Source organism: Conger conger, chromosome 12, assembly GCF_963514075.1.
Source record: "Conger conger chromosome 12, fConCon1.1, whole genome shotgun sequence".
Lineage (NCBI taxonomy): Eukaryota > Metazoa > Chordata > Actinopteri > Anguilliformes > Congridae > Conger > Conger conger.
Window position 1 is genome coordinate 16610545 of NC_083771.1, and position 8171 is coordinate 16618715.

Here is an 8171-nt window from a genome sequence, read left to right on the forward strand (position 1 = left end):
AACAGCCTATCACGCGCAGGGCTAAAACGTCCCCACCAGTCGCGTGTATGCATCTCCCCCCCCCCCCTCGGTAGGCTACGTACCAGTCCTGCTTGCCAAACACATTAATCCTCTCTCTCTCTCTCCACCCTCTCTTCAGTAATTCCCTCCGTTTTGCAGCCCTCCTCTGTGGTGCAGAGATGATATACTGCTCTCTGAACGCAGGAGGAGAGGAGAGGGTCTGTGTGGAGGCATGAATCTTCGGCACGCCGTGGCCTTGGCTGGGCACCCGCGACACACACGCTTCCACAATAACCTTTAGCCACACCAGCAACACCTCTTAACATCGCCTGTGCAGATGCAGGTTATTAATGTTCATTAAAACAAAAAGGCATTCACAAAAGCATTTATCGTATGAGACATCAACATGCAATACTGACTAGCCTGTCATACAGAAAAATGCTGTCATTAGTAGCCATTGTATTATATTTGGGCATTAACTACAGCCTACATTCAGTAGCTCTACATAGTGCTGAAAAATGTTCATATTTAATATGCACTACCCTTATGAAAATAAATGACACAGTGGTTGCATCCATTCAAATGACAAGTTTTTACAATAAATACCTGCAAACCTTATTTTGTTCATGATGAGTGAGCTCATGGGATTCATTCAGTTAATTCTGAATAACATCTGACCACTCTCCCCTGGTAATTAACACAATTGTTAGACTGCCTGTGTCTGCTGATGCCTGCTGGGTATCGTAGTCTTTAGCTCACAGGTGCATAAACAGGGCTCAAAGTCGCAAGCCGTATCTTTCACACTGAAGGCACTGTCAAGCAGTCTCTATTTCCATCACCCCTGTCATGTTGCTAGTTTCCCCAGTGAATGTAAACTGGTCCAGTGTTGGTGTTGTCTGAGTTCTTGTAAGTTGATCATGAGCCTCCGAGCATTAGCAGAGGTTAACTGCTGTACAGCATCTCTGTACCCAACTGTCACAAGTGGGGGACAGAGGAACCAATAGCAGACAAGGGGCAGACAAGAACGTAATCCAAAAAACAGGTAATGGTTGAAAACCAGGAAGAGGTACATGTGGGGCAGGCAGAAAACCAAGGATAAAGACCAAACCAGCAAAAGTACAAATCAAAATCCAAAAAGCAAAGAGTGTCAAAAGCCAGGCAGGTGTCAAAAACCAGAAAAATCCCAAAACTAAGAAACCAGACAGAATGCCACAAGGACAAAGGACCGGGGACAAGGAGGCTAGAACTACAAGGGCTCGGAACTTTAAAAACTGGGAGAGACAAACAAGCAAAGCGCAACTGAGAAGGACAGGTATAAATACACAGGGGAATGAGACAACCTAGGCGGGGCATAGGAGTGAGGGTGGTCTAACAAATAAATATCAGGTGAGACACATGAAAGGGTAATAATACAATAACGAGGGATGCACAAAGATGCGGACTGGATTCACAAAGACACACACTAATCTATTAATCCCGACTAACATAGAATTTGTACAGTACTGCTTATATTAACTCACTAATATGTTTGTCTAACTAACTTAATAAAATTCACTCGTTTTGGGTATTTATAGTTTAATCACATAACTAACATATTAACATTCTCCCTATTTCTGCACTGCTTTGTAGCTCCACCTCCCTGTTCTATCTCTGATTGCCTGCCTTAATTCTGCGAAGTATTTCCACCTGTTCTCTAACTATCACTACATTCCTTATGTCTGTGCAATTGTCTACTCCCTAATCCGGAGCCGTTTGTATTACATGTGAGTCTATGTGAATCCAGTCCCGCGTCTTAGTTCCTCCCTCATTATTGAAAGATTGCCCTTTCTCATTTGTTAGACCGCCCTCACTCCCATGCCCCGCCTAGGTTGTCTCATTCCTCTAAGTATATAATGTTTGTCAGACTGCAATTTTGAGATGCTTGAAACACCCTTTTGCCTGACTTTAAGTTTTGCCTATTCCCTTCTGTTTTGTCTGCTGTTGATTTTTGGTTTTTGATCCTTGCTTTGCTCTCTCCCTGTGACTACTCCTCTGTACCTCTGCCTCTCCTCTGTACCCTTCTGGTCTCCTGGATTTTGACCTGTGGATTGTTTTTGTGATTTCTCTTTTGCTCTTTCGATCTGGCACTGAGTCTCTCTGATAACCTGGCTGTTTTTTGTAATACTGTGGTCTGCGATTGGGTTCCCGTAACAGTGCCCATGCTGGAGGTACTCCTGTCTGAACATATAGGTAATTTTGGTCAGGCCAATCTGACCACACCCCAAAGCCAGCAGTGTGTGTGTGTCCATTTTACCATTGGGATTCCTCCAGCAACCCAGAAACCCTGGGTCAGAATCGCCAGCAAATGGAACCTTGCGACACCATGTCCAAAAACAATGAAGCTCTAGCAAGCTCTGTTCGGTCGTCGTTATTCAGAATATTTAAGGACAGCCTTGTAGCAGTGTAGACCTGTTCCACATTTGGCCCTCCCACCCCTCCCTCCTAGTGTGAAAAATAATGTCTCGGGTGGTATGAGTGTTTAAACCAGCTCATTTACTGACTAACCATACTGTTTTATTAGTCAGCTCTCATAATATGTTGAATTTTAGACACAGCCACCTGACCAGCCACCTAATTTCATAATCAGTGGTAATGGGGAAAATGTCAATCATACCTAGCCTAGCGGTAAACCATTAATCTGCTCCATCCATTCACCAGCTATGTTAAACTCCAAGGTATGTATATCTCTCTTGAAGAGAATATATACAGATCTGGTTTGCTGCTATAGTGAACACAGGGCTTTTATCAGATTTTGAGTGATACCAGTGGTTGCCTCCGCTCCCCCTCTCATACAACACAGCACACTTAGAGCCATTCACCTCCAATCCTGACCACCTAAGGAGGGAGTTTATTATGCTTTCATCACAGGAAGCTAACTGGCCATCATCTGCGTACCCCTGTACAGGTTTGGGGGAAACCACACTGGGAGGGGCACATAGACATAGCCACTGGATCTGGGAGGTGTTTTCCACAGATTATTTGAAAGAGCCAATGATTCACATCCTTAACAATGTCAATATACACCTGAGGTAGATATATTTCCTTTTGTGAGCTGATCATAACATTGTGAGCCAGGATTTCCAAAAGCATCTCAGAAATGCAAAAAGACCAGATACAGCCTACAGGATTCCTGCCTAAAAAATCTCTGAAATATCAATCTCTGTTTTATGCACAGACAAACACACCCAAACACACACAGATAAACAAACACACACACAGATAAACAAACACAGCGGGAAACCCGTCTGTATGAAATTAAGAGCACAGTCAGCGGTGGGGCCAGGAGGTAGTGTGTTTTGACTATCAAGACAGGCACTGATCCGGGAAGCGGGCAGTTAGAAGTTTATCTGAGGCTCTGGGCACTGGCGTCAGCGATGTGTATGTGTGTATGTGTGTGTGTGTGTGTGTGTGTGTGTGTGTGTGTGTGTGTGAGTGTGAGTGTGTGTGTGTGTGTGCTTATCTGTGTGGTGACAGTGTGCTTCTCGAGCCAGGGCTAATCAGGACATCGGTCTGCAGTGTCTGCAGGGTGGGATCACTCTGCTAACAGACAGAGAGATAGACAGACAAACAGAGACATAGACAGACAAACAGAGAGATAGACAGACAAACAGGGACATAGACAGACAGACAGAGAGATAGACAGACTGACTGACAGACAGACAGACAGAGAGAAAGACAGACAGATAGAGAGATAGACAGACTGAATGACTGACAGACAGAGAGATAGACAGACTGACTGACAGACAGACAGACAGAGAGATAGACAGACTGACAGACAGACAGACAGACAGACAGAGAGATAGAGAGATAGACAGACTGACAGACAGACAGAGAGATAGACAGACTGACAGACAGACAGAGATAGACAGACTGACTGACTGACTGACAGACTGACAGACAGACAGGGAGATAGACAGACTGACTGACAGACAGACAGAGAGATAGACAGACTGACTGACAGACTGACAGACAGACAGAGAGACAGACAGACTGACAGACAGACAGAGAGACAGACAGCTCACTTGTGAGCAGGGACCCGTGATAACAGCTGTAATCCAGTTTCCACTCCAAATGTCAAGGGCACCTACTGTATGTGTGTGTGCGTGTGAGAGAGAGTATACCTGCATGTGAGTGTGTGTGTGAGAGTGTGTTTCTGTGTGTGTGAGTGAGAGTGTGTGCGTGTGTGAGAGAGTGAATGAGATTTTGTGTGTGTGACTGTGTGTGTGTGAGTGTGTGAATGTGATTTTGTGCTTATGAATGTGTGTGAGAGAGAGTGTTTCTGTGTGTGCACACGTGTGTGAATGGGTGCGTGTGTGTGTGTGTGTGTCTCACAGGGGTGAACTGGTGATGTTACTGTGTGCAGATAGGACCAAGACCAAGACTGGTACTAGACTAGCACTGACTGGGTAAATACCGCGTATTACTAGATAACTATTTTGATTTCAGAGGTAAGTGCTATGAAACGGGCTGATAAACGTACTTACACATATGGTACTTACTGACTTCATAGTACCAATAGTACTTTACTGTTTCATAGTACTTGTAACAACGGTTAATGTAATAAAACAGGTCATGTGATAAAAAGCTGTTAATGGAATAACTTTGTCCTCTTTCATATAATAACTGCCAGTTAATGTAATAACTTACAACATTAACTGGTTGTTATTACATCAACCAGGGTTTGCAATTTTTTAAATAATGTAATACTTCAACCGTTAATGTAACAACATGCCATATTACTGTCTATGTGTTTGCTTTGTTATGTAATTAGTATCAATTTTGCCTGTGGTGGACATGGACAGTCCAGTGGTTAAGGGCATTGCCTCCAATGGTTTGAATCTGATCTACTGCCCTTTGTACACTAAGAGAGCACTTTATTAGGTAGACCTGTACACTAGCTTGTTAATGCAAATATTTAATCAGCCAATCATGTGGCAGTAACTAAATGCATAAAAGCATGCAGATGTGGTCAAGAGGTTCAGCTGGCCTTCAGACGAAGTGTCAGTTTGAGCTGGGGAGCGGAGCTTCATAACCTGGTTTGAGCTGGGGAGCAGAGGTTCATAACTCAGTTTGAGCTGGGGAGCGGAGCTTCATAACCTGGTTTGAGCTGGGGAGTGGAGCTTCATAACCTGGTTTGAGCTGGGGAGCGGAGCTTCATAACCTGGTTTGAGCTGGGGAGTGGAGCTTCATAACCTGGTTTGAGCTGGGGAGCGGAGCTTCATAACCCGGTTTGAGCTGGGGAGCGGAGCTTTATAGCCCGGTTTGAGCTGGGGAGTGGAGCTTCATAACCCGGTTTGAGCTGGGGAGTGGAGCTTCATAACCTGGTTTGAGCTGGGGAGTGGAGCTTCATAACCTGGTTTGAGCTGGGGAGCAGAGGTTCATAACTCAGTTTGAGCTGGGGAGCGGAGCTTCATAACCCGGTTTGAGCTGGGGAGCGGAGCTTCATAACCTGGTTTGAGCTGGGGAGCGGAGCTTCATAACCCGGTTTGAGCTGGGGAGCGGAGCTTCATAACCTGGTTTGAGCTGGGGAGCGGAGCTTCATAACCTGGTTTGAGCAGGGGAGCAGAGCTTCTTACATGAAGGCTGCAGGATTAATACATGCAGGAAAAAGGTTATTTGGCTTGTTTACACACTGGAACCATTTTTAGTTCTTTATGGAACCCTCTATCATGGGTGGGAAGTGTGAGATGAGTTCAAATGTGCAGTAATATTTTGGGAGCAACCTATGAAATTTGAAATAAGCATTAATTGAAGTGTCAGTACAAACACATGTTTATTCTCGGCTCCTGTTACAGGAGCATTTAGCAGCTTTACCTGCACTTGTTTCCCAAGCAGGTAGTTATGTGCCGTATAGTAGAGTGGAAATGCATATTGCCTTGTAAACTGCAACTTTGGTGTGTAGATGAAGATTGCTGTTGTTGTAAACTCTTTTCCTCAGCCGCCCAAAGGAGGATGAGGCCTGCTTGATCCGGTTTTGGATGTCCTGATCAATGCTACAGTCTTCTGAGAGGATGCTTCCAATGTATTTGAAGTGTGGAACGATGGTGAGTTGGGAATCTGCAATGGAGAAGACAGTTGGTTTCTTTGGGGGTTCTGATGACCACTGGCAGAGAACTTCTGTTTTTGAGGTGTTAACAGACAGTCCCATTCTGCTGTATGCTCTTGCACACACACACACACACACACACACACACACACACATACACACACCTACCCACACACACACTCTCCTACAGAGACACACACACTCACTCACTCACCTACACACACACTCTCTCCTACAAACACACATACCTACACACACACACACACACACACACTCTCCTGCAGACACACACACACTCGCAGTCACACCCCTACACATACACACACAGACCTACACACACACTCTCTCCTACAGACACACACTCCCACACTCACACTCACAAACCTACACACACACTTACACAGACACACACATTCACACCAGGCCATCATGATCTTACTGCCCAGAGCTGACAAACTGAGTCACCCACACAAGGTGATCTGGCCATAGCAGCACTGTTACTTTTCTCTCCCAGAAAAGTCACACAAAATCTCACACAAAGTAAAATCTAAATTAATATGTATCACGATGATGCACAGCATCAGCTGCTCATTATATTTTTCAAAAAAATACTGAAAATTGCAATTTAAAACAATTTAGAGGTATGAATATTAAAGGGAAATATTATCTCCACAAATCCTTACATGCTAAGGCTATATTGATGGACAGATATAAAGGAGGAGTAAAGTGCATAATCAAAACGTTTATTTACAGCACCATCTAGTGGTCACTAAAAGCCATGCAGTAGCAGGGGTTATGGAGTGCAGAGAATGTGCTGGAAGCAGGAAGCACTCTCATTCACACACACACACACACACACACACACACACACACAAACAAACACACATACATACACACAAAGAAACACACACACAGTGTCGGCGCCACCTATAAGCAGACTACACATGTTGTGTAGCCCCCCATCAGCCGTGTGTGCGTGTTTCTGCGTGTGAGTGTGTGTGTGTGTGTGTGTGTGAGTGTGTGTGTGTGTGTGTGTGTGTTTGTGTGTCTCAATAGCCTGGCAGACCTCATGCTGACATCATGCTTTAAGACCACAAACTTTACAACAAACCTGGCTTTTTACTTTTTGGTTTCATTGAAAGTGAGCATCTAACTCCTGCACCCTGTTCTGGCGTTCTGCTTTTCATCACTGGTCTTCTTGAATGTTTGGTTGTCTTCAGGTTTCTTGAGCATTTTGGGAGGAAACAAGCTGGGGTTTGGTATGGTCTTCCATTCATTTCCTTTGTGACTGTTATGTGTCTGTGTTTGCAACCTTCAGTGTTTTCAGGTAGATGAACCATGTCTTTAGATAATAATTTTTGTAAGTAAATAAATCTCTTGATTTTCTCCTGGTTGCAAGTTATGCATTTTGATATAGGTTGATCCAACAGGTTGCTCTGCCTATCACATAAGTTGCCGTTTTAAACACATTTTAATTAATCCTCGCTTCCCCGACAATACACACAGGGACACACAAACATGCACACATAGACATACACATACATACACACACACGCACAGACACACACAAACAGACACACACACACACAGACACGCAGAGACACACAGACACACACACATGCACAGAGACACATACACACACACACACACACAGTCACACACACACAGACAGACACGCACACACACACAGTCACACACACACAGACAGACACACACACACAGTCACACACACACAGACACACACACAGACAGACACACACACACTCTCTCTCTTGCTCTCTCTTTGGCCCCTAGACCTGTGAAAAGCCACCTCTTTGGCTCTGTCACTGCCGTACTCACACAGAAGGTGCAAACGCAGCCACCAGCCCAGACTATGCGCTCTGCAAACTACACATAAAAACCATGTTCTTAAATATATTAATATATTCAACGTTTAATGTATAACAAATGGCACTCGATACCTTCCTGCCTTAGAATACTGCCTAAGAAGGCAGTATTTTTGCAGTTTGAGATGTAGCCAGGGTTTCCACTGAATATATTTGGGAGTATACTTTTTAGAAAGTGACCGTTACTAAAAATGACTGTT